This window comes from Mastigoproctus giganteus, chromosome 2, assembly GCF_048544385.1.
Source record: "Mastigoproctus giganteus isolate SK-2022 chromosome 2, ASM4854438v1, whole genome shotgun sequence".
NCBI classification, from domain to species: Eukaryota; Metazoa; Arthropoda; class Arachnida; order Uropygi; family Thelyphonidae; genus Mastigoproctus; species Mastigoproctus giganteus.
The window spans coordinates 68,069,504-68,097,337 of record NC_143576.1 but is presented as its reverse complement, the minus strand read 5'-3'; the positions used below and the strand labels follow the sequence as shown (position 1 = coordinate 68,097,337).

Below are 27,834 nucleotides of genomic sequence, written 5' to 3'. Positions count from 1 at the left end.
TCCATCTGGTTCAATCCCTGGATGCTGACTTATTTAAAATCATAGATGATAAAAAGTATAGACGGATCATCCTGGATCAGCACGTGGTCTCCAGAACTACCAACTGATCTCAGAACGTTATGGCGGGGCAAGAGACTCTCGGAAAACTGGACTTGAGAAAAATCTTTTGTTATCATAATTTGTTATTTTTGTTATTTTGTATTAGTTTTCCTTTCAAGTCAATGTTATCTGCTATGAGTACTTTTTTTTTTTATTATATAATTTGCTTATAATTAATCTTTACAATTCCTTTATTATCTCTGCCGTTTGTTAACCCCTGGCATGGTGCCGTGAAGGGTATTGTATGGTCGTGGTACCTGCGTGTACCGGTGAACTGTACAATAAAGATCTTATTTATTTAATTACGGGCAACCCTAAAATAATAATAACAATAATAATACCCTCAATTTAACAGTTTAACCAAAGTGAACAGACGCCTCGTCGTATTTTGTGAACGCCTATGCAGATGACGATTGAACGGGATTCCCCTGCTATCAGCAAAAACAGCAATTACGGTTACAGTGGATTCAGGAATACTAACACTGAACAGTGGATTCGAAAAAACACTTTGCTTTGGCTGATGAATGTCTGTTCCTGGTATTTCATGCTGTGAGAGGATCAGATGGCGAAAACATCACGAGTTCGTCTTGTCAGGTGTCAACAATCCAGACTGCTGTTGGCGGTGGCCGTCGTCGTGTAACGGTGTGAAGATTGCTTTTATGTTGCATTTGGGCTCATTCATACTAGAGAAACAACATTTGTATGCCGCAGATTATCCAGAAATTGTTTCTAACCAGGCGCATCCTTTCATGACTACACTGTATCTCTGCAAATGAATACTTTCAACAGGATAATGTGATATGCCGCAAGACCAGAACTGTACAGAACTAATTTCAGGAGCATGAGAACGAATTCAACAAATGTGCTGGCCTTTCCAGTCACCAGATTTCAATTTAATTAAGCACCTGTGAAATAAGGTGGAATGAACTCTTTGCAGCGGAGATCCGCAACCATCCAATTTTCAAAAACTGTGGGAAGCAGGCTAACAGACTATAGCCTCCCTGTAGCAAGCTTTGGATACCTCGTGGAGTCCATGCTATGACGAATCCATGCTGTGTTGAGGGCTAAAGTGGGGCATACTAATTATTAGGTAAGTGTAACTGGAAAAGCGGCCACGAAGTGACTCTTCCATAATTTCCCACTCTAGAAACACAATCTATATCCCCCCCATATCCACCCCAGGAAATTTCGGTTTTTTGTACAGCAAAGCAGACAAACTACCGTACAGTACGTACGATATACAGACAAAATATATTGAAAGCCCACAGAGCGATAATATTCTGTGTCATAGCCTTACTTGTTTTTAAGCAAAAAACTTACAAATTTTGTCTGTTAATAAATCGCTTATCACCAGATGGCAGTTCGTTTTAACTCGATTTTTGTCAAAACGTGCTTCTTGACTTCAGTGTGTTTTAAATGTTGCAATTCTTTACTTTTTTGGACTGTGTGCAATATTCTACGCATATGTTACTGTTTATTTTAAAGTTTTTGAAGATCAGAATTTTTAGTTGACTGTTAAATTAAAAATTCAAATCTAAACATTGAAGCAGCATTAATCTTGCTGTATTAAGTGTTTGATTCAAGTAATTGTGAACGACTTTCAGGTATATTATCATTATTATGTAATTAATTATTTGTTGATGTATTTTAAGGATTTAGATATAGCCTCAGAACCACAGAATATCCCTGAATTTCTGTGTATAGCCACACATTTGTAATATTTACACAGTTCCATATGTGTAGAGCCACGTATTTGTACTGTTCCACATGAATGATTCTCGTATAAATTGGGTAAATTAGTATTATTGATTAAGAGTTTATTCAATTGTAGGCGAAAGAGAGTAGTTATAAATAGCTATAGCTCTTGGACTTATGTTATGAGTGGAGGTCTACCCATTGGTGCTTGGTCACTCACATTTCATTTCTAATTTTAACTAGTAATATCTAAAGTACATTAGTGATAGTACTTTGTAATATATATTAATTGATCTCTAATTAATGTCTGAGTTTTCGTACAAAAGGTGAGCATTGCAGTTAATGGCGGTGTACTATTTCAACGATTTAAGGATCTAGGTGAACTAAGCAGATAGGCTAAAAAATGTTAACAGCGATAAATGCGTTTTGATAGTAATTATGCCAGATTAACATACCATTTGATCAGTCAGATGCAAAACTGTAAATTCTGGCCTCCCCATAATATTTTTGAACAGACCCCCCCCCCCCCCTAAAGGTGATTGTTAACCATAAACCAGCCATCAGACCTCCAGGCTCTTTAACCCCCCCCCTCACCAGTGGTTTACCTGGTAGTATGTTGGTTTTGTCACTGGATTCCATCGCTCATATGCAGGAACTTTGCCATCCTGCTGTGTAAAGAAGTGGTTAGCCCATATCTTGAATGCTGCAAATAGGTTTGGAAACTACATTTTAAGAAGGATGTAGATTTGTTGTAAAGGGTGAGAAGAGTAAGATTAGTTAGGGCATAAATGGATTTTCTTAACAAATAAAGACTAGTGTTTTGTAAATTGCAATATCTGAAAACCTTTAAAGCAAAATGTTAGTCATTTGTGCAGAGACCTAATTGAAGTGATCTAATTATAGGCTTGAGTAAACTAAATGGTGATTAAATCTTTATTCTTTCCCAGAACACACACACACAACAGGACATAAATTTAAATCAAAAAGAATGGTTTCAGAATAGATATTTGAAAATTCACTTTAAGTCTGAAAGTTATTGTTGAAATAAACTTCAACTTGGAGTTGTGGAAGTGAGTAGTTGTAGTGAATTTAAAAGGATAGGAAATATCATCAGAGAGGATCGATAAATAAAATGGAGGGAAGTTCTTATTTGGCCAATGCTGTACAAGCTTACATCCTTGTATTATTTTGCCTATTCTGAATTGAAAATGTGCCCTTGCTCATCTGTATATTATGATAATGATATACTTCCTTTACTGTCTTATTATAGTTAATTGATGCATTTTCCTACCATAATTTGGGTATGTGTTGCCTTTTAAAGATTGTTTTGTAAACCCCTGGCACCACCATGCCGTGACGGGAACTAATTGTATGTCTATCATTGCAATTAAAGATTTTATTATTATTACTTCAAACATTAACAGCATCCATTTCGGGTTTAAATTGCTCAGCACACCAACATCAATATACAAACCAATACATGTTTAATTACTCTTGCACTAATCTAAATAAATCAGAAATACAAACAAATGATTGCATTTCAGTGTATCTAGAGAACATGGTAACATATTTACAACAAAAGAAACTATTTTTAATTGTACTTTTACTGTTTGGTCTTCAGAGATTAATAACTTAGATATGGAAAGTACGATAAAAAAGTATAAATAATACTTATATCGACAATGTCTTATGTCTTTCACTTCATATGTGATATTAAAGTACAAAGGATTCCCTGACCTTTCGTGTTTGGGGCTACCATTTAAAAAAAAAAAAAAAATAGTGATGAGGTTTTTGATATAATTGATAATTTTCAGTGTTGTCGTGATTGGAACGTAGATCACTGTAACAAATTTGCCTGTCACACCTCAATTTTTAATGATTATCATTGTTCTCCTAACTGACATTTTAAGGGCCAGATTGGCATGACCCCACACCTCCAATCCCAAGCCTAGTTCTGGGTTTACAGGGGATGTCACCTATCGTGAAGTTGGTTATTATCAGCCACTTACTGAAATGCAATGTATTAGCATTAGTTGAGGCATATGATGTAAGAAAGCAAGCTTATACAGCATCAGCCAAAAAAAAAAAAAAAACCTTCCAATTTCACCTATCCAGTCACCCCAAATGTTTGTCTAGTTCAGCCTTAAATTTATTTAAGCTTTAAACACCATTCAACTACCCGCTGGCTAAAGCCAAACTTTCACACATCTATTCAACAACTCTCTTTCCTCGATTTGAATCTATACCTCAGGTTCTTAATCTGAGCCAGCGGAAATATTCCGTCAGCATTGAGCCTGCTCAAACCATTCAAAGCGTTATACACCTCGTTCAGATCACCTCGCAGATGCTTAGCCTCCAGATGCTGCAACTTGCAGAAATTAAGCCTTTCTTCTTAAGCCACCCCTTTGTTCCTCTCACCAATCTTGTTGCCCCTCTCTGTACTCATCCTAGCAACTCTACATCCTTCCTAAAATGAGGCCTCCAGACCTGTATACAGTACTCAAAGTGTGGTCTCACCATTGCCGTATACAAAAGGATAATCACCTCCTTGTCTCTGCTAGCAAAGTTCCTACATATCATTGACAGAACTCCGTGACCTGCTCTGGCAGCCCATCTGCACTGCTCAGAGAACTTCATATCTCACTGCACAATTACCCTCAGGTCTTTTTCATTCTCCACCTTCCTGAGTGTAGTAACCACATAGTTGATACATTTCTATTGGGTTACTGCTGCCCATATGGAGTACTTTGCATTTGTCAATGTTAAACTTCAGTTGCCACTTCTTAGCCCATCTGCCTAACTTTTCTAGATCCTGTTGCAGTAGCATACTGTCTTTACTGTCATTAACAACCCTGCCAACCTTTGTATCATCTGCAAACTTGTACATTAAGCCTGATTTATTTTTATCGATATCATTGATATACATACAAAACAACAATGGGCCCAGCACCGAACCCTGGGGGACTCCGCTAATAACATTAGTCAATGTATAAAAGTGTCCATTTATTACTACTCTCTGCCATCTCCCACTCAACCATCCCTTTATCCATTGCAGTAAGTTGCTCTTAATGCTGTACCACTCCAAATTGTACACCAGTCTTCCATGTGCAACAGTAACAAAAGCTTTCCTGAAATCAAAGTATATAATATAAAAAATATTTTTTGCATCCAGTTCCTTTGTGACCACATCATGGTATTCAATCAGATTGTTCAGACAATACTTCCCCTTAACAAACCCATGCTGGTGTCTGAGCTGTTACTGCTGTCTTGTCTAGGTGATGCATGATCACCTTGACAAGAAAATGACGACTCCATTATTTTCTCTGGAACAGAAGTTAAACTAACAGGTCTATAATTATTTGTGTCACTCTTTGAACCCCCTTTGTGAATTGGGGATACATTTACACATTTCCAGTCCATGGGGACCTCCCCTGACTCTAAGGATGCTCTCATAATTATGGCTAAGGGTTTGCTTACTTCCCTTGCTGCCTCCATTGTAACTGGATAGATTCTATCTGCCCCAGGTGCCTTTTTTTATGTTTAACTTCAACAATTTCTCCTCCACTTTGCTCTCAGTTACTACAAAATCACTTAGCTCCCTGTTAGAGTTTGATAAACTTCTGGTATTCTCCTCCTTAAATAACTCCTCATGTATGAATGCAAAATACTCATTTGGTTTATCAGCTACTTGAACAGGATCATCAACAGTCGAACCACTGATATCAAGTGGACCAATCTAATTCATACTCTTCCTACTAGAATTTACATAAATACATAAGTAAAGAACACTTTGCTGTTTTTCTTTGCATCCTTTGCCATTAGATTTCTCGTAATCTGCCTTCGCCTGCTTACCTGCTTTGTGACTTGATTACAGACTAGCTTATATCTGCCATAGGCTTCTGGGTGCCTCCGTAGCCAGGTGGGCAGGAGCAGCAGTGCATAGCACACGCTTTTTGATTAGACGGGGATTCGAGCTTGTGACCACCAAATACAGAGAATGCGGAAAGGTCAGGGAATGACCACTGCATATCCCCGGAGCAATATTGCCTTAGTTGCTAATGCTCCTAAACAACAACAACAACCATAGGCTTCTGTGTCGCCTGATAATTTATATGCAACCCGTGCATTTTTCTTCTCTGCCACAAGCCTCATTAATTCATTTAGACCTGAACCTGGAACAGTATTGCTTAGTTGGTATGGAAAGCCTAATAGCCTCCAAGATGTAATATGATATTCTAAAACAAAGTGCTATTTGATCAAACCCTGTTAATTAATATTTTTCTAGAGAGGATGTGTTGGAGTACTCTCTTTTTTTTTTTTTTTTTTTATTTATTTATTATTATTATTTTTTTCCTTCAGTAGTATGATTTGCTTTGTTCATTGAAAGATTGCCTAATTGTTAAGCGAAAGGTTTTATTGTATTTGACGATGGTGCTAACGAAACATGTTTAATTCAAACACAAACGCAATCCTGGAAAGATTTAAAAAGGGGAAGCCAATGACAAAATTTGCTTAAGAATTTACAGTAACCTCTTGCTTTAATGGACAGTATATACTCTTTACATCTATATAGAGCCTCAAGTAACTGCCTCACTTTGATGGTATATACCATCAATTAACATTTTTTGCTGCCAGGTAGCTTGGATTTTCTTCGCCTTTAACTAGCCTTCCGATTGGGTCAGATATTGGCACAGTCTCCTGAACTTACAGCAATTGTACTTGAGACTACTTCAGACTCTTAATATGCTTTACTCGAAGTTTCCCCTGCCTGTATATGATATGGAAAAAATTTCACCTCCATTGCACAAAACTACTTAGTACAATAAAATAAAATATTACAACATTTAATGTTTTGTATTTCATGATACAGCCAGAATTAGGTAGGCTTAGTGTATATACATATGCATAAACAAAATATTAGGATATATTAAGACAAAGTTACATACAGGAACTCCCCGACTTAAGTAATACATACTTGACTTACGGAAATACCTTTTTACGTAAGTTTTTGGTGGCCGGTGCAAACTTTAGAAAAATCGGGGAAGTGTATTTTGCACCCCGTAGGAATAAATGGAGGTATCGTGAAAATATCGTAATGTGAACCCATTAACACATTTTTTTTTTTTTTTTTTTTTTTTTGTAATTTGTTCCAAGTCCTTGGAAGTTTAAAATTTCCCTGTATTACTAAGCTATTTATCTCTCTAAAAGGTCATATTTATAATGGAAATGCACTACCACTACCCTTCCATTGTTATCACATGTTCCTATTATAAGAATCAATTTTGAACTCTTTGTGATATTTTTCTAAAGCACGTTTCTGGTGGTCACGACCAAAAAACAATAAAAACAATTTGCACTTTCCAATTTATTGTGATTTTCTGTTAGTGCATCTAATTATAAACAGGTAGTAAATTGATCTTATTGCATATGCGATAATACCAATAACTGCAATTGTGTGGGTTTTTATGCTATTATGGTGAAATATGTTCCCCTTCACTGAAATCTTCAATCATATAAAAAAACATAAATTTTCAAAATCTTCTCTTCATTCCTATTTACTTATTACAATGGTGAAGAGAAAGGGATCAACGGAAAGTGCAAGTGCTGGCAGTGCTAGGAAACCAAACAAAATTTATTTAGAAATGAAGATGAAAATGAAGTGCGAAGCAGGACAGTTTGTCATTTTTTGCAAGGGAATTAGGTCTCGCTGCTTAAACAGTGAATACTATTTTAAAGGACAGTGCACGTATAAAAGAACATGTCAAAGGATCAACGCACTTAAGATCAACAGTGTTCAGGTGCTATATCGAAGATGGAACAGCTGTTAATAATATGGATGGAAAATCAGATTCAGAAGCGAGTGCCCCCGAGTCTAATGACCATTCAAGCAAAAGCAAGAAGTATTTATAAAGATATTAGGGATAAGTATGGCGAACCCCACTAAGTTCATGGCAAGCAACAGGTGGTTTAATAGGTTCAAGTATCGCACTGGTTTCCACAACATTAAAGTATGGAGTGAAGTTGCTAGTGCCGATTCTGCAGCTCAGGAGAAATTTTTTGATGTGTTGGGAAAAAATTATAGATGAAGGCGGCTATTCAACGCAGCAAATTTTTAACGTTGACGAGATGCTCTGTATTGGAAAAAAAATGCCGAATCGAACATACATTGCCAAAGAGGAAAATACAATTCCAGGTTTCAAGGCATCAAAAGATAAGGCCATGCTCTTGATTGGGGTTAATGCAGTGGGAGATTACAGATTAAAACCACTGCTTGTGTGTATTCTGGAAATCCTCTTGCATTTAAGGGCATCAATAAAGTCACCCTACCAGTGCATTTCCGATCTAAACCCTACCAGTGCATTTAATCCAATCCTCTTTGAGGATTGGTTTAAATGCTGCTTCATTCCCGAGGTTGAAAAATATTGTAAAGTGAACAACGTTCCTTTCAAGATTTTGCTTCTATTAGATAATGCTCCTGGACATCCTACGCATCTAGATGATTTCAATTTGAACGCGAGAGTCATATTTATACCACCAAACATAATTTCACTCATGCAACCTATGGATCAGGGTGTTATTTTGAATTTAAAAGCATACTATTTACGCACAACATTTGCTCAGGCATTGTCTGCAGTAGACGATGAGAAAAATTTTACATTAAGAGACTTTTGGAAATCTTACAATATTTACCATGCCATCTTAAACATTAATAAGGTCTGGGTGGAAATTACTAAAAGTTGTTTAAATGGCGCATGGAAGAAAATATGCACACGGCATGTAAAAGGCTTCAAAGGATTTGAAAAAGACGAATCATATGAAGAGGTTACAGATAAGATTGTAAAGGTTGCAGAGCTCCATCAGTTGGAGGTTGATGCCAAAGATGTGGAGGAGTTAATAGAGGAAGAAGAGACGGAATTATCTAATGAAGAACTTGTTGACTTGCAGGCAGCGATAGTGAAAGAAGAAAATGCTGAAGAAACTCAAGATGAAGCAAATGAGGAGCTGAGACGCTACATCACCAGAGAGATGGCAATGGCATTTCGTGAAATTGCATCGGCAATGGCGAGGTTTGAGAAGATGGATCCTGACAGCGAAAGATTCTTAAAAGTTAACAGAAGGGGTGAATGATATGCCTGCTTGCCATAAAGAAATCTACGACGAAAAGAAAAAAGCCACTGTCCAGTCATCCATTAATGTTCTTTTGTAAGGTTGAGTGGCTGACTCCCTCTAGATCTACACAGCCCTCAACCTCCACAGCTTCTAGTCTGGAACATGATTTCTGTTCAAATACATTTAATTAACAATGAAAATTAATAAGATTAATAAATGACAATACTAGCAAACAGATTCCTAATACTCTGCTACGTATTACACTATTTAATTTTATGCTGTACCTTACTGATTGTGGCATACAGCATCAGTCAACAACTCAAAAAAAAAACTTGGGTGAATTTTTCAAAAAAAGAAGTTAAAAATATTTCTAATCCTCAAGTATAGTAAAAGCATTTACTTTGCCTCATTAATTATTTTTTTAACAGAGAAGTATAGCTGTAAAAAAAAAATTTTTACTTCTCTGTTTTTGCAGCAAAAATTTAGTTATAATAAAATAGTAGTGTTAAATTTCCATAGAGCTGCCAATTTAGAAGTGAGTGAAAACTGTTAACTGCAGTTGGATATGTAGTCTTCAAGACTTCACATGAGTTTTGTTATTTCATGCTTTGTTTACTCAGTCCACACAGCTGAAGTTCCCAGTAGCTTTCAATAAAAATGATTTCTTCGATTTTAATGAAAATGATTCCTCATATTCAGAAATCTTACCATTCAAAGAGGAAAAATGCAGAATCAAGTTAAGCAAAGTACATATAAAATGCTGATTCTGCATTTTATATGTACATGATGAAAAAAATTTATTTAAAATTAGTGGCATCTCTTATGTCTAATTATTGAAGTGTGCATGATATTTTCCGTTTTATGGCAGTACATCCAGTTATTACATTCTCTTAGTCATGGAAAAGATGGTGACCAATTGTTGGAGCATGTGAGTTTTCTAATTGACATTTCACATGCTGTCAGTCAAGGTGTGAGTGTGGCTATTAAATAGCAAGGCTGTTGCAATAAAATAAATATAATGAAATATTTCATACCTTACAAGTATCCCTTTTTGAGTATCCCTTTATCCCTTCAAAATAATTGCCCTAAACACACTAATATAGTTAGGGAAGGATGTTACATGATTGTTTTCTATTAAGATTATTACTATACAGTAAACCCTCAATTTAACGGACTAATAGGGGAGACGGGGTGTCCGTTAAATCGAATATAACCTGTGGGGGGTGCATTTTTTATTGTTCTTAACGTAAAAAAACGCTTTAATACCATATAGTACTGTACAATATAAAATTATGTTGAAATTTGGCCTTTGATTTGCAGATATCAGAAACAGTTTGTTTTTTTTATGCCGTAAATTTCACAAACGTGCTACTGAGGTGCCTTGTTCTAATTTCTCAATTAGCTCTAATTTCTGTGCCACATTTAAGTTCACATCCTTTCTTTTAACTCCACATCACTTGATGCCATTTTAAATTGTAAGAATTGCAAAATTATTTAATAAATAAAGTCACAATTCAGAAATCACAGAAACACTCTGTATACAACCTGACCACACGATAGTTTGGGGTAGACTGAGACCGAAACAAAGTGAGTAGTCGGTAGACTTGCAGTTTAGTGTCCTGGGTCACATTCAGCTCGCAAGTCACCACCTGCTCTTATCTGTAATCCGGAAAAACAGCTATTTGAACACATTTTCAGAAAGAATAAAAAACAATTTCCTGAATTTGATTATAAAAATAAAAGTAGGTAATTATCAAAGCAATAATGGAAATAAGTACTTATTAATTTTTAATTAATAATAACACTGAAGTTTTGTATAACCTAAAAAAATAATATGGTCGTGATTAATATGTACATTACTGTATTATTATTTGTCCGGTCCATTAAATCCAAAATCCTTTATATCAGGGTCCGTTAAATCAAGGGTTTACTGTATTTAATACCACTCAGTATACCATGTGAAATTAATAATATAGTTTAGGAAGCTATTCGCCTAAACTACTATACATTAAGGTAATGTTTCAGCTATATTACCAATACCCATAATCAGACCGTACTATTGGGAGAACAAAAATAGAAAGGGTTACAAATTTGAATACCGTTGAATGCCAATATTACGATTACAATTGCCATTATTATAAAATAATGACAATTTTAATTGTAATAGTGGCAATTGTAATCATAATATTGATAATTTGGCAACTGTATCCAAATTTGTAACCCTTTCTATTTTTGTTCTCCCGACAGCACTGTCCGGTGAATGGGTATTGATAAGATACCCAAAATGTTACCTTAATGTATAATACTTTAGTCAAATAGCTTAATAAACCCTGTTATTAATTTCATGTGGTATAAGAGTGGTATTAAATATAATAATAATCTTGCACACACACAGTCTCATATGTTTCTCCAAGCAGAAACATTTATGGAGGTCATCTTCTATAAAATATTTTAACATACCAGTTGTTTTTTTCTGAGTGTCTTCATTAGAATGACTTTCATTTTTGATTTTGACATTCCTACTTTTTTTGCTTTGGAGGATTATTTTGTCTTCCATTGCATTGACTATCGTAGTTTCTGGGTCATACTGGAACAGCCAAAGCACTTTCATCAAAAGTAATTACAGTACTCAGAATGTTTGAGTACTATAATTACCAAGAATCACTGAATTTGTATGTCTGACATTTGATGAAGCCAATTTTTTTTTTTTTTTTTTTTTTTTTCGCTTGGTTGAACACGTTCTGGATATGTTATCAAAATCGCATCCTGGCATAAATGTGACTACCAGATCTTTAGCATTAAAAATTGTGTAAAGCAGAATGCGGTTCTTGGATTATTTGTTTCCCAAAAACCCTTCTACATTCAAACATGAGGAATTTTTTAGGAATGTGGATGCCAGAAGTGAGTCAAATTCTGGTGGTGAGCTTAATGGTTTTGTGATAACTGAGAGGACAGTGGCAGAGAAAATGTTGGAGCTAAATATAAAAAAGGTACCTGGGGTGGACAGGATTTATCCAGTTACATTAAAGGAGGCAGCAAAAGAGGTAAATGAACCTTTATCCATGATTATGATTATGAGAGCATCCCTGGATTTGGAGAAGGTCATATGAACTGGAGATATGCAAATATGTCCCGGTTCACAAAGGGAGATCAAAGGAAGACGTGAGTAATTACAAACCTGTATAATGAATTGAAGAAGTAATGAAGGACCAGCTAGTTAAGAATGCGGTTATACTGCATTCAGATTTGGTTGCACGGACAATCTTGTGTGACCAGTTTGATTTGATACTATGATGCAGTACCAAGGGAACTAGTTGCAAAAAATAATTTTGACCCCATATACTTGAATTTGAGGAAAGCTTTTGATACTATTGCATATAAAAGACTGCTGTACAAATTGGTATTAAGGCCAAGTTACTGCTCTGGATAAAGGGAAATTTGAGTGAGAGAAGACAGTGTGTGGTTATCAATGGGCACTGCTCTTCTTGCACTAATGCAAAGAAAAACAGCAAAGAGTTCTTTACTTATATAAACTCTAGAAGGAAAGAGATGAATCAGATTGGACCACTTAACATAGATGGGTTGACTATTGATGATCATGCTCAGGTAGCTGATAAACTGAATGAGTATTTTGCATCTACATTCACACATGAGGAGTTATTCAATGAAGGAGTGCCAGAAGTTTATCAAACTCTAACAAGAAGCTAAGATTTTGTAATAACTGAGAGAAAAGTGGAGGAGAAATTGTTGAAGTTAAACGTAAGGAAGGCACCCACCTGTTGACGGGATCTATCCAGTTATATTAAAGGAGGCAGAAAGGGAAGTAAGCAAACCCTTAGCCATAATTATGAGAGCTTTCTTGGGCTCAGGGGAGGTCCCCATGGACTGGAGGTGTGCAAATGTATCACCAATTCACAAAGGAGGTTCAAAAGGTGACACAAGTAACTATAGACCTGTTAGTTTAACTTAGTGTTCCAGGGAAAATAATGGAATCACTGGTTAAAGAAGCATTGCAGGATCATCTAGACAAGACTGCAGTAATAGTTAAGATACAGCATGGATTTGTTAAAGGGAGGACTTGTGTGACCAATTTGATTGGATACTATGATGTGGTCACAAAGGAACTGAATTCCAAAAATAATTTTGATATCATATACTTGGATTTCAGGAAAGCTTTTGATACTGTGGCACATGAAAAACTGCTGTACAAATTGGAGAGGTATGGCATTAAGGGTAAGTTGCTACAATGGATAAAGGGATGGTTGAGTGGGAAACGACAGAGTGGTAATCAATGGACACTGCTCTTCGTGAACAAATATTATTAGAGGAATTTCCCAGGGTTCGGTTTTGAGCCCATTGTTGTTTTGTATATTTATCAATGATATTGATGAGGGTATATATCAGGTTTGATGTCCAAGTTTGCAGATGATACAAAGGTTGGCAGGGTTGTTAATGACAGTAAAGACAGTATGCTACTCCAACTGCATCTAGATAAGTTGGGCAAATGGGCTGAGAAGTGGCAATTGAAGTTTAACATTGACAAATGCAAAGTACTGCATATGGGTAGCAATAACCGAAGAGCAACGTACCAATGTGTGGTACTACACTCAGGGAAATGGAAAGTGAAAAAGGCCTGGGATAATTGTGCAGTCAAATATGAAGTTTGCTAAGCAGTGCAGATGGGTTGCCAGGGCAGGTCATGGAGTCTTGTCAATGATATATAGGAATTTTGCTAGCAGGGACAGGGAGGTGATTATCCCATTATACAAGGCAATGGTCAGGCCATACCTAGAGTACTGTGTACAGGTCTGGAGGCTTCATTTTAGGAAAGATATAGAGTTGCTAGAAAGAGTACCAAGAAGGGCAACAAGATTGGTGAGGGGAACAAAGGGGTTCTCTTACCAAGAAAGGCTTAAGTTCTACAAATTGCAGCACCTGGAGAGTAAGGCACCTGCACAGTGATCTGATTGAGGTGTGTATAAGGCCTTGAATGGGTTGAGCAAGCTGATGGGAATCTTATTCTTGCTCAAATTAAGAACCTGAGGGGGCACAGTTTCAAATTGAGAAAGAGAGTTGTAGAATAGATGTGTAGAAATTTGCATTCAGCCAGCAGGTAGTTGATTGGTGGAACAGACTTCCATCCTTTGTTGTGGAAGTTGATAGCCTAAATAAATTGAAGGCTGAGCTGGACAGGCATTTGGAACGAATGGAGGGGTGAAATGGGAGGTTTTTTTTTTTTTTTTTGTTCTGATGCTGCATAAACTTGCTTTCTTGCCTCGTATGCCTCTGCTAATGTTATTAGCTGAGTCCCCCAGGGTTCTGTGCTGGACTCATTGTTTTCTATACAGCTGAAACATGATTCCGCTTATAACATGATGCAAGGATGGCTCCCATTTTTTCCTCAATTGAAATGTGATTTTAATCACTGAAGATCAACATTTTGGATTCCTTATGAATATGTGCTGATATTTTCAATTTAACGCGAATCAACGATGCACATTATCCTTTCATTTCCTTAAGAACAATAATAAACGACTTGTAACTTTACTGCAAAGTGTTTGAACATACAGTATATTTTAAAAAGTTTTTAAGACACAGTCTTGCAAATACCTCTTTTTCTGGACAAGAATAGTATGTGAAAATAAAACAATTTTATGAACAAAGAAAACAATATTTCTGTTAGTGAGAATGGACCTGTTGGAACAGTAGACAAAGCGAAGTAGTAAAGTAGAAAGATCATGGATTTAAAGGGTGCTCAGGGAGGTAAAAAAAATGGTAAACTACAGCCATTATCAATCAGCTGCAGGATGAAAGTCTCCTTGACGATTCATGTTGAGGGAAATGGACCATAATCTGCCATGCCGGTCCAGTGCAAGTTGGCAGATCTACCATATTTAGGAGTCAAGGGCTTAAATCCCGATCTACTCAGAGCATGTGCTACTGCACTCCCGCTCCTGACCACTCGACTACCAACATAAATTTAATCCCTGTATCATACTGCCACTTAAGATACGGCATTTGGTCATTTTTGGGAAAGGTAGCTCGGTGTACTTCAAAAGTAGCATAGTCAGTAGGGGGAGATGAAAAAGTTCCATGGTAAGGGGAAACAAAGTTGGTGTTAGTAACGCATGAGAAGAATAAGTTTAAGAAATAACAGTGATTGGGTCTGTACAAATTAGTTAGGCAGAGATATTCAATTAAGAGGGAAATAAGTAGGGTTTTCATGCGGAAAAACACCACTCCCACAAGTTTAATTGCTCTCAATTTTTCTTGTTTTTCAAATTGTAAGTTGTATTTTTAAATGCAGTATAAATTTAAAGAAATATCTGAAACTTCAAAAAAAACAGAAGTTTACTATAGAATCAAAAATTGCTGCTCTGGACAGAATCAGGTCTTGGAGTCTAGCAAACTCAAGTGGCTAGAGACCTTAGAGTGAATGAATCTCTAGTGTATCAACAGAAGAAAGAGTAGAAACTGCATGATGCAGCCAAGTCTATGGAAAAAAGCGATGGACTGCAACAAAAATACCTGTGGCAACCTCAAGACAAACAATTGGATAAAGCTGGGTTTTAGTGGTTTGTTCAAGAATGATCTGAAGGCACATCTCTATCTGAACCCCATCTGCGAACTCAACAAAAAAATTCCACAACAATCTTCATGGAAATGAGTTCACAGCATTCACTGCAAATAATGGATGGCTAACACATTTTAAATTCCATTTTAAATGGAATAACCAAAACGGCTATATCAGGTGAGATATGGTCAGCCGATGAAGCTGCATGCTCTTACCCTGCCCAGCTTCAGAAAATAATTAAAGGTGGCGCTATACCACAGAACAGGTATATAACTATGATGAGACTGGACATTTGTCATAAAATGTTATCCAATTCCACTTTAGCTTGTAAGAACAATGCTCAAAGAACACAAGGCTTCAAGCAAATGAAAACAGAGTTATCATACTTTTCTGTGTAAACCGAACAGGAAATCACAAACTGAAGCCACTTTGCATAGGAAAGTTTAAATTGCCACAGTACTTCCATCATGTGAATATGGCCTCTGTACCATTTGCCTATGACTTTACCAAAAATGTATGGATGACTTCCAGTATTTTTGAAAACTGGTTTCATAAGCAATTTGTTCCTGATGTACATAAACTCTTACAACAACAAGGGCTGGATACTAAAGTTCTCTTGCTGCTGCTGGATGACTGCCCTATCCATCCTCCTGCCAATAATCTAATAAGCAGAGATGGTAAAATTTGAGTGAGCTACTTACTGAAAAACACCACATCAAAGATACAGCCTCTGATACAGCAAATAATCACTAGTGAGGATTCTGTTACTTCATTTTTAAAGAAGCTGAACTTAAAGGAAGTTTTTTTTCATTGGTGGCGAAGTGTGGGCATCTGTGACAAAAAGTTGTATGTCAAAATGTTGGAGAAACATATTGGGTGCAAGTCTGATCCCGGATAACTCCCAAGTAGCCAGTGACAGCGATGCAGAGGGCTTTATCGAGGAATATGTCAGTGCTGCTGATCAGTTCTTGGAAAGAAATACTAATGAAGGCCTGAAAGAAGATGGTGTGGCCAATGCCGAGCGAGTACTGACACAGTACTTGATAGAGAAAGAGGGACCACAACAGCATGTTGGGTAGATGGGAACAACTACTGTCTTACATATGAGCACACGACTGACTCAGAAATAATCAAAAACGTTACTGGCGAAAGTCATGATTCAAATGCAACCAAAGACGAGGAGCCAGAGCTATCACTTAAGATCACAGAGGCACTCACTGGTTTGCAAACTGGACTTAAATTTTTTGTAACAGAAAAGGTAGATTAGCTTAAAATGCCTTATTAAAATTATTAAAAAGAAACAAGGAGTTATAATGAAACAGTCAACCCTTGATTGTTTTTTTTTTTAAATATGAAAGACTTGAAAGTAACGACTAAAATGTGCAAAAGATTGTTCGCTAATGTCTACGTAGTTGAAAGAACATGAAGTGTATAGTGTTTTCCTTTTTCTCCTGAATTTTTGACAATTTCAAAACATGAACATAACAGTCAATACAACCATGTGGAAAAGCAGATTTTGTGAGTGTTGATTTGTTTTTATGACAAAAGGTGTGTGTTTATATATATTTAACAACGTAAATATATATATTTTTAAAATTTATTCTACAGTGCATCAATAAAAGTTTGAAACAACACAATTGCATTTTATTTCCATTATTATTCTTTGCGTGATTTTTCTTAGACTTAATATTTCAATTATCACACAAAAAAGAGACTATCAGAATTGATAGTACGTATGAATTTTGAATGACGAAAAATGGCCAGAATTTTCTAACGCAATCCCGCTTATATCATGATGTGGCATTGCATTATAACAGGTTTCACCTGTACTTATTAATAACATTAATGAAGGTGTATCAGGCTTAAAGTCTGAGTTTTCAGGTGATAAGGAGGTTAGTAGTGTGGTTAATGACACTAAACAATGTATGCTACTGGAACAAAATCTATAAAAGTTAAGCAGATGCGTTAAGAAGTCAATTGAAGTTTAGTATTGACAAATGTGAAGCACTTCATGTGGAGGAGCAGCAGAAATCCAAGATTAATGTTTGTTGCTATATTCAGTAGAGAGTAAAAAAGACATGGGGTAATTGTGCAGTTAAATATGAAGTTCTCTGAGCATTGCAGGCAGGCAGGCTGCCATGACAGTGCATGCATTTTTGTCAATGAAATATAGGAATTTTGCCAAGAGTGATTATCCCATTGTACACGTTAGTGATTAGGCTGCATCTCGAGTATTGCATAAAAGTCTGAAGCCCTCGTTTTAGGATGGCTGGAGAGATGTGGAATAGGTGCAGAGAATGGCAGTGAGATTTGTGAGGGAACAAAGGGGTACTCTTACCAAGAAAGGCTTCAATTTACAGATTACAGCATTTGAAGACTAGGTCTTATTGAGGTGTTTAAGGGCTTAAATGAATTGAGTAAGCTCGATGCTGATGGAATCCTTCCTCATGCGCCAGAGTAGGATTGATTGTTGGAAAAACTCTCATCTCTTGTTTTATAATGGTGAATAGTTTGATTAAATTCAAGGAAGAACTAGATTAACTGTTAGTAAGATGGACAGGTGAAATGGGAAGTGTTGGGGTTTTTTTTTTTTCTGACTCTGTATAAGCTTCCTTTCTTGTATCATTTGTCACTACTACTGATACTAATATTAGGTGGGCAAGTAGGCCATAAGAAATGATGTATAATAAGTTAATTGTAGTTTGTATGAAAATAACAAATACAGTAAGTCCTTGACTTACGCGATTAATTCGTTCCAGCGATTTCATCACAAGTCGAATAGTGCTTAAATATGATCTATTTTTAATTGTATATTCATTGAAAGGAAAATTCAATCAAATCACCTTCTATTTATGAAAACTTTGTGGAAATAAAACTTTATTTAATATCCTATCGAGTATATTATTATTATTAGCCATATGGTGCAAGGAAGCCTGAGGCTTATGCTGCACCAGCGAAAAAAAAAATTCCCGAGTTACCCTGAGAGAGAGAGAGAGATGGGGGGGGGGAATCATTAAGAAAGAGAATGATGATGATGGTATCCAGCTCAGGACCCTGGGTGTGCCAAGCCCTTACTCACCAGATGTGAGCCCCTGTATTCTTACATAAATATAAAAATGTATCTAATTTATCTGAAAATACCCATTCTATACTAATCATTTAATGTTCTCAGACTAGATTTTGATGGTGTCTTGAAGTACTTGTCCAATGATGTCTGCGCTGTAGCTCTTTTTTTTTCTCATCATAAATCAGTTTGTAGCATGCAATTGCATAATGCACTGCTCCCATCACTTTTTCAAACCGTTCGGTGTCTGAGCTTTTAAGCCAGCTAGTCCTTCGTCAGTCATTTTAAAGCATTTTGCCATTTCGTTAGTATCAAATTGTTTTAATGGTTCAACTTCTTGTACATCCTCTGAAACCTCATCTTCATTTTTATGGTCATCAAGCTCCATTAAATCTTCATTGCTTAATTCCTTTCTATGACTTTGCAACAATTCAATAAAGTCATTTTCCTCTAAATTTAATTCCAATGTTCTGGTCATTTCCACAAGCTCTCTAATTATATCTTCGTTTTCTTCACTTTCCAAAGCATCTTGTACAAACTGGGGTGGGGGGAACAAAGTCCCCTCAGATGGCATTCATGGTTAATGCTGTAATTTCACTCCAGGCAGCATCGATGTTTTTAACAGCTTTGTAAATGTCAAATTCTTTCCAGAACTGCTTCAATGATCTGGCATTCTGTCCTCAGTGGCCCTTACTGCCGGTCTAAATGTTCATATTTAATACATTTTGAATGTATTCGACCCTGGTCCATGGGTTTATGAGGGAAGTGTATTTGCAGACAAAAATATAACCTATGTTTTTATGATAGTCACATAGTTGTTTGGTGACAAGTGCATTATCAACTAGCAATAATATCTTAAATGGTAGGTTGTTTTCTTGGCAATATTTTTTAATTTCTTTGACAAAATGATGGAGAAACCAGTCCCGAAAAATTTCTTGTGTCATCTATGCTTTCAGATTGGACTTCCATACAACACATTTCAAAGGTAGTGATGCCTTTGAAATATTTTTGAAGGCCCTTGGATTTTCATTATGGTAAACTAACAGTGGTTTTATTTTGCAACCTCCAGCAGCATTTCCACCAAAAAGAAGAGTTAATCTGTCCTTTGATACTTTAAATCTTTAACCCTGGCATAAGTTTTTTTCTTCAATATGTAAGAACAATCTGGCATTTTTTTTTTACAATATAAACCAGTCTCATCTACATTGAAGACCTGTTGTGGTAGGTAATCCTTGTTTTTGATGATTTCTGCCATAGTCTTTGGGAACTCAGTAGCTGCTACTGTTTGCACTAGCAGCCTCACCTGTAACTTTGATGTTGCATAGTTTAGCATGGCCCTTAAATCTTTGAAACCATCCATGGCTTGCAGTGATTGGGTATCCATTCACTAGCAACATTCTCACCACGTTTACACTTTAGTTCTTCAAAAAGACTCTGGGCTTTATCTTGTATAAGCATAAGACTTATCCACATTCATTGTTGTTTCGTGTCTTCTATCCAAACCATCAACAATTTTTCCATTTCTTCTATTAATAAGCCTCTTATTTTGGATATGATCGTAGATTGCATTGGAACAGAACTTTTTACAAGCTGCATAATCCAAACTTTATCTTTTATAATAGTTCTATCAATTCATTCATTTCGTAAACATGGGCAATATCCACAAATTTCTTGCTGTTTTCGTATTGTTTAATGATTTTGATTTTAGTCTCCATAGTTATAATGCGCCTCTTCTTATCACTATGGTTACTATTCTCATCATTTTTTCTTTTCGCAGACATATTTAGTGTTTATATTTATTTTGTTTACAACAAGTATAAGCTCACAAGATACAACTTACACTAAAGTGGTTAAGGTGAAAACAAAGTGCCGATGCCACTATCAATGCACATTAGCAGACACTAACACAATCTATTACATGTATATTTAAAGTGGTGCTTAATGGATACTATGGCTAGTCGTAAGTAGAAGTAATGCAACTGCATATCTGTGAATCCGCGTAAGTCAAGGAATTACTGTAATTCTTTCTCCAGTGAATAACAATTAACTTAAATAATGAATAAGTTTTTATTCTAATTTTCAGTTGAATAAAAATTTATTCCAATAAGATAGATGTCACTGAAGAATACATCTGCCTGTAAAATAGCAATACATGTAGCCAATAAAAAAGTAATATATATAATTAGCTAAGAGAGAAGAAACTTTTTATTTGAGAAAATAGATGTTTTATATACATATATACACCGACATACACACACCCATGCAACCAAATATAAAGCTCTGATCAGGAAGTTTCAAGTAGTTTTTCTCCTATTGCCAAAAAAGTAATGGAAAAAGTAAAGGTAGACAAGAAGCAAATTTTCTATTCTACTGTTTAATATATATATATATGATAAATCATTTCTGGTATTAAATCCATTATAACAGACACTTGAGACTTAATAGAAAGTAGCATAACAGAAAAGACTGATGGCACCTCCGTAGCTAGGTGGGCAGGAGCAGCAGTGCGTAGCACACGCTTCTTGATTAGACCGGGGTTCATCATGGCTCAATGTTGGTACATAAATAATTATAATCTTTAGCTTGTAGCTCTTAGAAATCTTGAGTATTAGTCTTGACACCCTTGGTGATGTACTTTTGAATTCCAAAATGTTGTTTTTAAAATCTTTATGGACCAGAAACCCAACTCCACCTTCACTCCTTTCACTGTTTCCATTGGTGTACAGCAGATTTCCACTTGATAAACTTATAAGTGATTCATTTCTTCTTCTTCTTGTTTCAGCCAAACCGATGATATTCCAATTCACATTTTCTAATTCCTTTTCCAGCTCTAATATCCTGTCTTCACCGATAAGTTCTATAACAGGCCAAGTTCAGTTTCCGTGCATGGCAGCCTGGTCGTACCCAGAGATTCTTAGCACCCTCTGCTTCCACTCTGATCCTCTCACTGCCGTAAGAGGGAGAGTGAAAGCTGCTGGGGACTGAGGGCCATTTGTTTTGTCGTGCTGTCATATGCTGGAGGGTTTGGTCTTTTCCTCTTCACGCTGACCAAGCATCTTGAAGAGAACCACTCTACACGTTTGTTGCCGCCTAAGTGACGTAACAGGGCTTACCATCGAGAAGGTGTGCATGAGTGGATTTTAGGGAGGCAGGCCAATTGGACTTCTCCTAAATCTTCTGTAATAGAGAGATATTGGATCCATCAGTGTTTTAGGCTGAGTGTCTGATAACACACAGGATACCTGTTCCCCTCTTCAGCTGGTAATCTATTTCTATTATGGACAGTTTCTGATTCAATTTAGGGAAAAGTTAGGAGAAAACTTCACCAGCAGTTTCAAAACGACAAACAGATTCTCCACCATGACAATGTTCCTGCTCATGCTGCACTTTCCATTTAACAATTTTTGGTCCAAAAATATTCATGTGATATGCTACCCTCCATATTCACTTGAACTAGACGCATATGATATTTTGTTTTACCCAAACTCGAAAAGCAACAGAAAGAAAGTAGATTTGAAACCATTCCAGCCGCTCAATGGATTAAGAATTTAGAGGAAACTGCTAATTAGTGGTGAGGTGGATTGGGTATCCATTGGAAAATTACCTAGAAACGTGCAAGGTTTCTCCTTGAAAATGCTTGTGAGAAATCTCATTATAATACATGCATGGGAAGAAACACATCAACCAACAAAACTTATTTAACCAGTTTATATAATAATGCCAAGATTGTTAGAAATTGAGTGAATTTGAGCTACAGTCATATGTTCTAAAACTGATATTGTAGTGCTAAGATGGTATCCTCCTAAAATTGGTGATGTGGAATCTCAATGTGGTGATTAATAGCAAGGGTGCAATTGCCTCATTGTGGGTGGGTTAAATTCGCCATTTTCAACGTCTTCAGTTTTATGGGGTGGGGATTATATAGATTCAGTTCTATGAAATGGAGTGGTAATTTCAGGTCACTGGAAATGAATGCTTTGTGGGAAGTGTTTAAACAGATTATCCTGAAAACTGTGAACATAATTGTTCCATTGGTAAAATATCACAAAATCAGTATACTGAAATGGATATAAAGAGAGTTAACAGATCTTTTATGGCTAAAGAATGAAGCATAGGGAATTTACAGGTTATCGTGTAAGGCTGCCATGTATGAAAACTATGTGCATACATGTAATGATACTGTGGATTGGTTAGGTGCCTCCGTAGCCAGGTGGGAAGGAGCAGCAGTGCGTAGCACACGTTTCTTGATTAGACTGGGGTTCGAGCCCATCACCACCAAATATGGAGGATGCAGAAAGGTCAGGGAATGACCACCACATATCGAGAGAGATCGAGATTGTGATAAGATTAGCATTAGCATTAGTAGAGGCATTTGATGCAAGAAAGCAAGCTTATGCAGCATCAGCCAAAAAAAAAAAAAAAAAAAACCCACTTCCACTTCACCCCTCTGTTCGTTCAAAATACCTGTCCAGCTGAGCCTTAAACTTATTTAGGCTATCAACCTCCACCACAAGGGATGGAAGTCTGTTCCACCAACCAACCACCCGCTGGCTAAAGGCAAATTTCCGCACGTCTATCCTACATCTGTCTTTCCTCAATTTGAATTTATGTCCTCTCAGGTGATTTTCTGAGCTAGAGGAAGAATCCCATCAGCATTGAGCATGCTTAAACCATTCAAGGCTTTATACACCTCTATCAGATCACCTCGCTGGTGCCTAGTCTCCAGACACTGTAATTTGCAAAACTTAAGCCTTTCTTCGTAAGAGCACCCCTTTGTTCCATTCACTAATCTTGTTGCCCTTCTCTGTACTCGTTCCAGCAGCTCTACATCCTTCTTGAAATGAGGTCTCCAGACCTGTATACAGTACTCTAGGTGTGGCCTGACCATCGCCTTATACAATGGAATAATCACCTACTTATCCCTGCTGGAAAAATTCCTGTATATCATTGACAATACTCCATGAGCTACTCTTGCAGCCTGTCTGCACTGCTCAGAGAACTTCATATCTGCCTGCACAACCACCCCCAAGTCCCTTTCATTCTCTACCACTGTCAGCGTAGTACCACAGAGTTGATACGTTGCTCTGGGGTTGCTGTTTCCCATGTGTAGTACTTTACATTTATCAATGTTAAACTTCAGTTGCCACCTCTCAGCCCATCTGCTCAACCTTTCCAGATCCTGTTGCAGCAGCATAGTGTCAGTAGTGTCCTTGACAACCCTGCCAACCTTTGTATCGTCTGCAAACTTGGACATTAAGCCCGATATACCATCATCAATATCATTTATAAATACAGAAAACAATAATGGACCCAACACTGAGCCCTGAGGGACTCCACTAATAACATCAGTCCACGATGAGCAGTGTCCATTGATTACCACTCTCTGTCTTCTCCCCCTCAACCACCCCTTTATCCATAGCAGCAATTTGCCTCCAATGTCACACTGCTCCAATTTGTGTAGCAGTCTTCCATGTGCAACAGTATCAAAAGCCTTTCTAAGATCCAAGTATATAATATCAAAGTTATTCCCTGCATCCAGTTCTTTTGTGACTGCATCATAGTATCCAATCAAGTTGGTGAGGCAAGTCTTCCCCTTAACAAAACCATGCTGTGTCTGAGCTATAACTGAAGTCTTGTCTAAATGATCCTGCAGTGCTTCTTTAACCAGTGCCTCCATTAATTTTCCTGGAACAGAAGTTAAGCTCACAGGTCTATAATTACTTGTGTCAGCCTTTGATCCTCCTTTGTGAATTGGGGTCACATTTGCACATTTCCAGTCTATGGGTACCTCCCCTGAGTCCAAGGAAGCTCTCATAATTATGGCTAAGGGTTTGCTTACTTCCTTTGCTGCCTCCTTTAATATAACTGGATAGATCCCATCCACCCCGGGTGCTTTTCTTGTGTTTATCTTCAACAGTTTCTCCTCCACTTTACTCCCAGTTATTTCAAGATTCTGTAGCTTACTGCTAGAGTTGAATACACCTCTGGCATTCCCCTCGCTGAATAACTCCTCATGTGTGAATGTCGATGCAAAATATTCATTTAGTTTGTTAGCTACCTGAGCAGGATCATCAACACTTGACCCATCAATATCAAGTGGACCAATCTGATTCATCCCCTTCCTTCTAGAGTTTAGATAAGTAAAGAACTCTTTGTTTTTTTTCTTTGCATCCCTTGCCAAGGATTTCTCGTAATCTGCCTTCGCCTGCCTAACCTCCTTTGTAACTTGGTTGCATATCAACTTGTATCTATCATAGGCTTCTGTGTCATGTGTTAATTTGTATGTATCCCATGCATTTTTCTTCTCTGCCATATGCCTCATTAGTTCATCTGACATCCATTTTGGCCTAAACCTTGAACAATATTTCTTAGTTGGTATGTAAAGCCTAGTAGCTTCCAAGATAAGTTCTTTTAATGCTTCCCATTTTGAATTTGCTGTTGGTAACATCATCAGTTGGTCCCACTGTATAGAATTTAAATACTGTCTCAGTCCATCGTAGTCGCCTTTTCGGAAGCAATAACCCTTCCCTTTACCCCTAATGGTAGTTACCTCTTTGAGTAAATCCCACTTCAGCACACTGTGATCACTGCCACCTCGTGGTTCATTTATCTGCAGATTCTTAATGCATGAAGAATCACTGCTGATAATCAAATCAAGAGTATTACTCCCTCTAGTTGCCTCCCGAACATGCTGATGTAGAAAACAAATTAGTGATATAATGATCTTGTAGAAGCATGTCTCAGTGCAGATAAGGTGATGGAATTTGATTAAAGATTCAGTATAGAAACATTTTGATCAGAATGAAGTCCTAAGGGGTCACAGCATGACTTTGTAAAGGGAAAGTCATTTGAAAAAAATTTAGGAAGAGATGTAAAAACCCAACTGATGGGACCCCGAGTGCCAAGCGATATTAGTAACCACAGCTCCTTTTCGTAGTGATTATCTGATACGCTTTACTGTAAATACGTTTCTCCTGAGTTTCTCAAGTCCGTTAACTCTTGAGCATTATAATTAAATAGATCTTTCAAATTATATAACCCAGAAAGGAAAGTACCTTTCTTTAACCCCCTTTTTTATTTTTCTTTAATACTAACCTTCTCTTCGCATGGGTCACTAGGTGGCACCGCTCTTGCCTCCACGTGGCGGGGCTGGTAACCTGGGAGAAAAAGATAATCTCCCTGGGCCAAAAAGAGCACGTCATGAGTAAATCAAACTCGGACTTATCTGAGCTGCTAGATGCACCCCAGACATCAAAAAAGAAAGATAGTTCTATTGCAGGAACTTCAAAACGGCGGAAAACTGACTCTGACATCTATCCTTCTCCAGCTTTCCTGATCATGCACTCAACTGGTGAAAATGCAATTGGCAAAATCTCGCCATTTAGAGTACAAAAGGAATTAGAAAGCAGACCTGGAGCTCCTAAGTCTGTAAAAAGACTTAGGTCAGGAGATATTCTGATCGAGACCTCTAGTAGTAAACACTCAGAGCGGCTCTTGAATATTAATCTCTTTGCTGGAATACCAGTTACTGTGACACCCCCATAGATCACTGAACACCTCTAAAGGAGTGATCTCTGACTGGGATTTAGTAGATGTGTCCGAAGAGGAGATGCTTGAAGAACCTAAAGAAGAAGGCGTTATACAGGTCAAGAGAATTTCCACCAGAAAAGGAGTTCCGACTCCTACACGCAATCTCATTTTGACCTTTAATACACCACATCGCCCAGCATCCATTAAGGCTGGATATCTGGTCTGTAATGTCAGACCTTATATTCCAAACCCACTACGGTGTTTCCGATGTCAGAAGTACGGACATTCCCAGACAGCTTGCTGGGGAACTCCTGCTTGTGCAAAGTGCGGATCAGTTGAACACAACTGCGAAGCCTGTACTGCTCCCCAATCGATATGCCCAAACTGCAAAAAAGATCATCCCGCTTACGCTAGAACATGCGATCGCTGGAAAACTGAGAAACTTATTCAGATTTATAAAACCAATCATAATGTGTCTTATCAAGAAGCAAAACGAAACATCTCACCACCAACCCTTGCAAATAGATCTACGTATGCTCAAATCACCAAAAAATTCCAATCAACCTCATCACAAACTGAACTAACAGTACCCCCAAAAGAGTCTTTCTCGAACTACGTAAAAACACTGTACAATGCAACTCAAACTCAGGCAGTCAATACGCCAGTTTCTATACCAATCGAAAATCTCCACTCCCTGGATGAAGGACACAAAGAAAAAGAAAAACAAATCATTAACTTCTGGTCATCAACAGGAAATGGATACTAAGGAAATACCCCCAGATGACCCAGTCCTACACATTTTTGTAGAAGAAGACATGGAAACAGAAAGGCCCTACTTTCGAAAGAAAGATAAAAACAAGAGTGAAAAACAGAGAACCTCAGCACCAAGAAAACGCTTGGAAAGTCTAACTAGAGATAAACAATGAACACAATAATTCAATGGAATTGTCGTGGTTTACGTGCCAATATTAATGACCTGTACGACTTAACCTCTAAATACACACCAATATGTCTCTGCTTCAAAGAGACTTATTTCAAACCTTAAGACACACCAAAACGGTCTTATTACAATATCTTTAGAAAAAATAGAACCGATCAAAATACTGCACATGGTGGTGTAGCTGTTATAACAAACCCATATGTTCCTGTCAAACAGGTCTTACTGAACTCTCCCCTCGAGGCAATAGCGGTCCGTGTAGCTGCTGACATCCATATTACAATCTGCTCCTTATATATTCCACCAAGCTTTTCCATTCAACAAAATCATCTAAACAACCTCATAGCTCAGCTCCCCACACCTTTCCTCATTCTGGGAGACTTAAATGGTCATCACACACTATGGGGTAACAACAATATCGACCAAAGAGGAAAACTAATTGAAAAATGTTTAGATGATAACAACCTTCTCCTTCTAAATGATGGATCACCTATTTATGTTCACCTTCCTTCCGGAACATATACTGCAATAGACTTGTCTCTCTGTTCAGCAACTTTGTATCCTACTCTAAAGTGGATGGCAAACAATGATCCGCTGCATAGTGATCATTTTCCCATTACAATTGAATTACTGAATAAGCCCTCTTATCATCTTACTAGAATTCCTCGGTGGCTAATTGATAAAGCAGACTGGGAGATGTATAAAAAATTAGCTAAACTGGACCCTGAAATTATACAAAAATCCCCAACCAGGGAAGCGGTTGAGTATGTCACAAAAACTATATTACATGCAGCAGGACAAGCTATACCAAAATCCTCCTCAAAA

General features: G+C 37.2%; 1 protein-coding gene across 1 annotated transcript in view; it reads left to right on the top strand.

Moving 5' to 3' along the window:
- Positions 1-1,577: 1,577 nt before the first annotated feature.
- The window catches only part of LOC150089325 (elongation factor-like GTPase 1), a 549,838-nt gene continuing 523,581 nt past the window's right edge, over positions 1,578-27,834 (top strand). The window contains exon 1 of the mRNA XM_090389043.1: positions 1,578-1,703. The gene's annotated coding sequence lies outside the window, so the exon portion shown is untranslated. The remainder of the gene's footprint in view (positions 1,704-27,834) is intronic.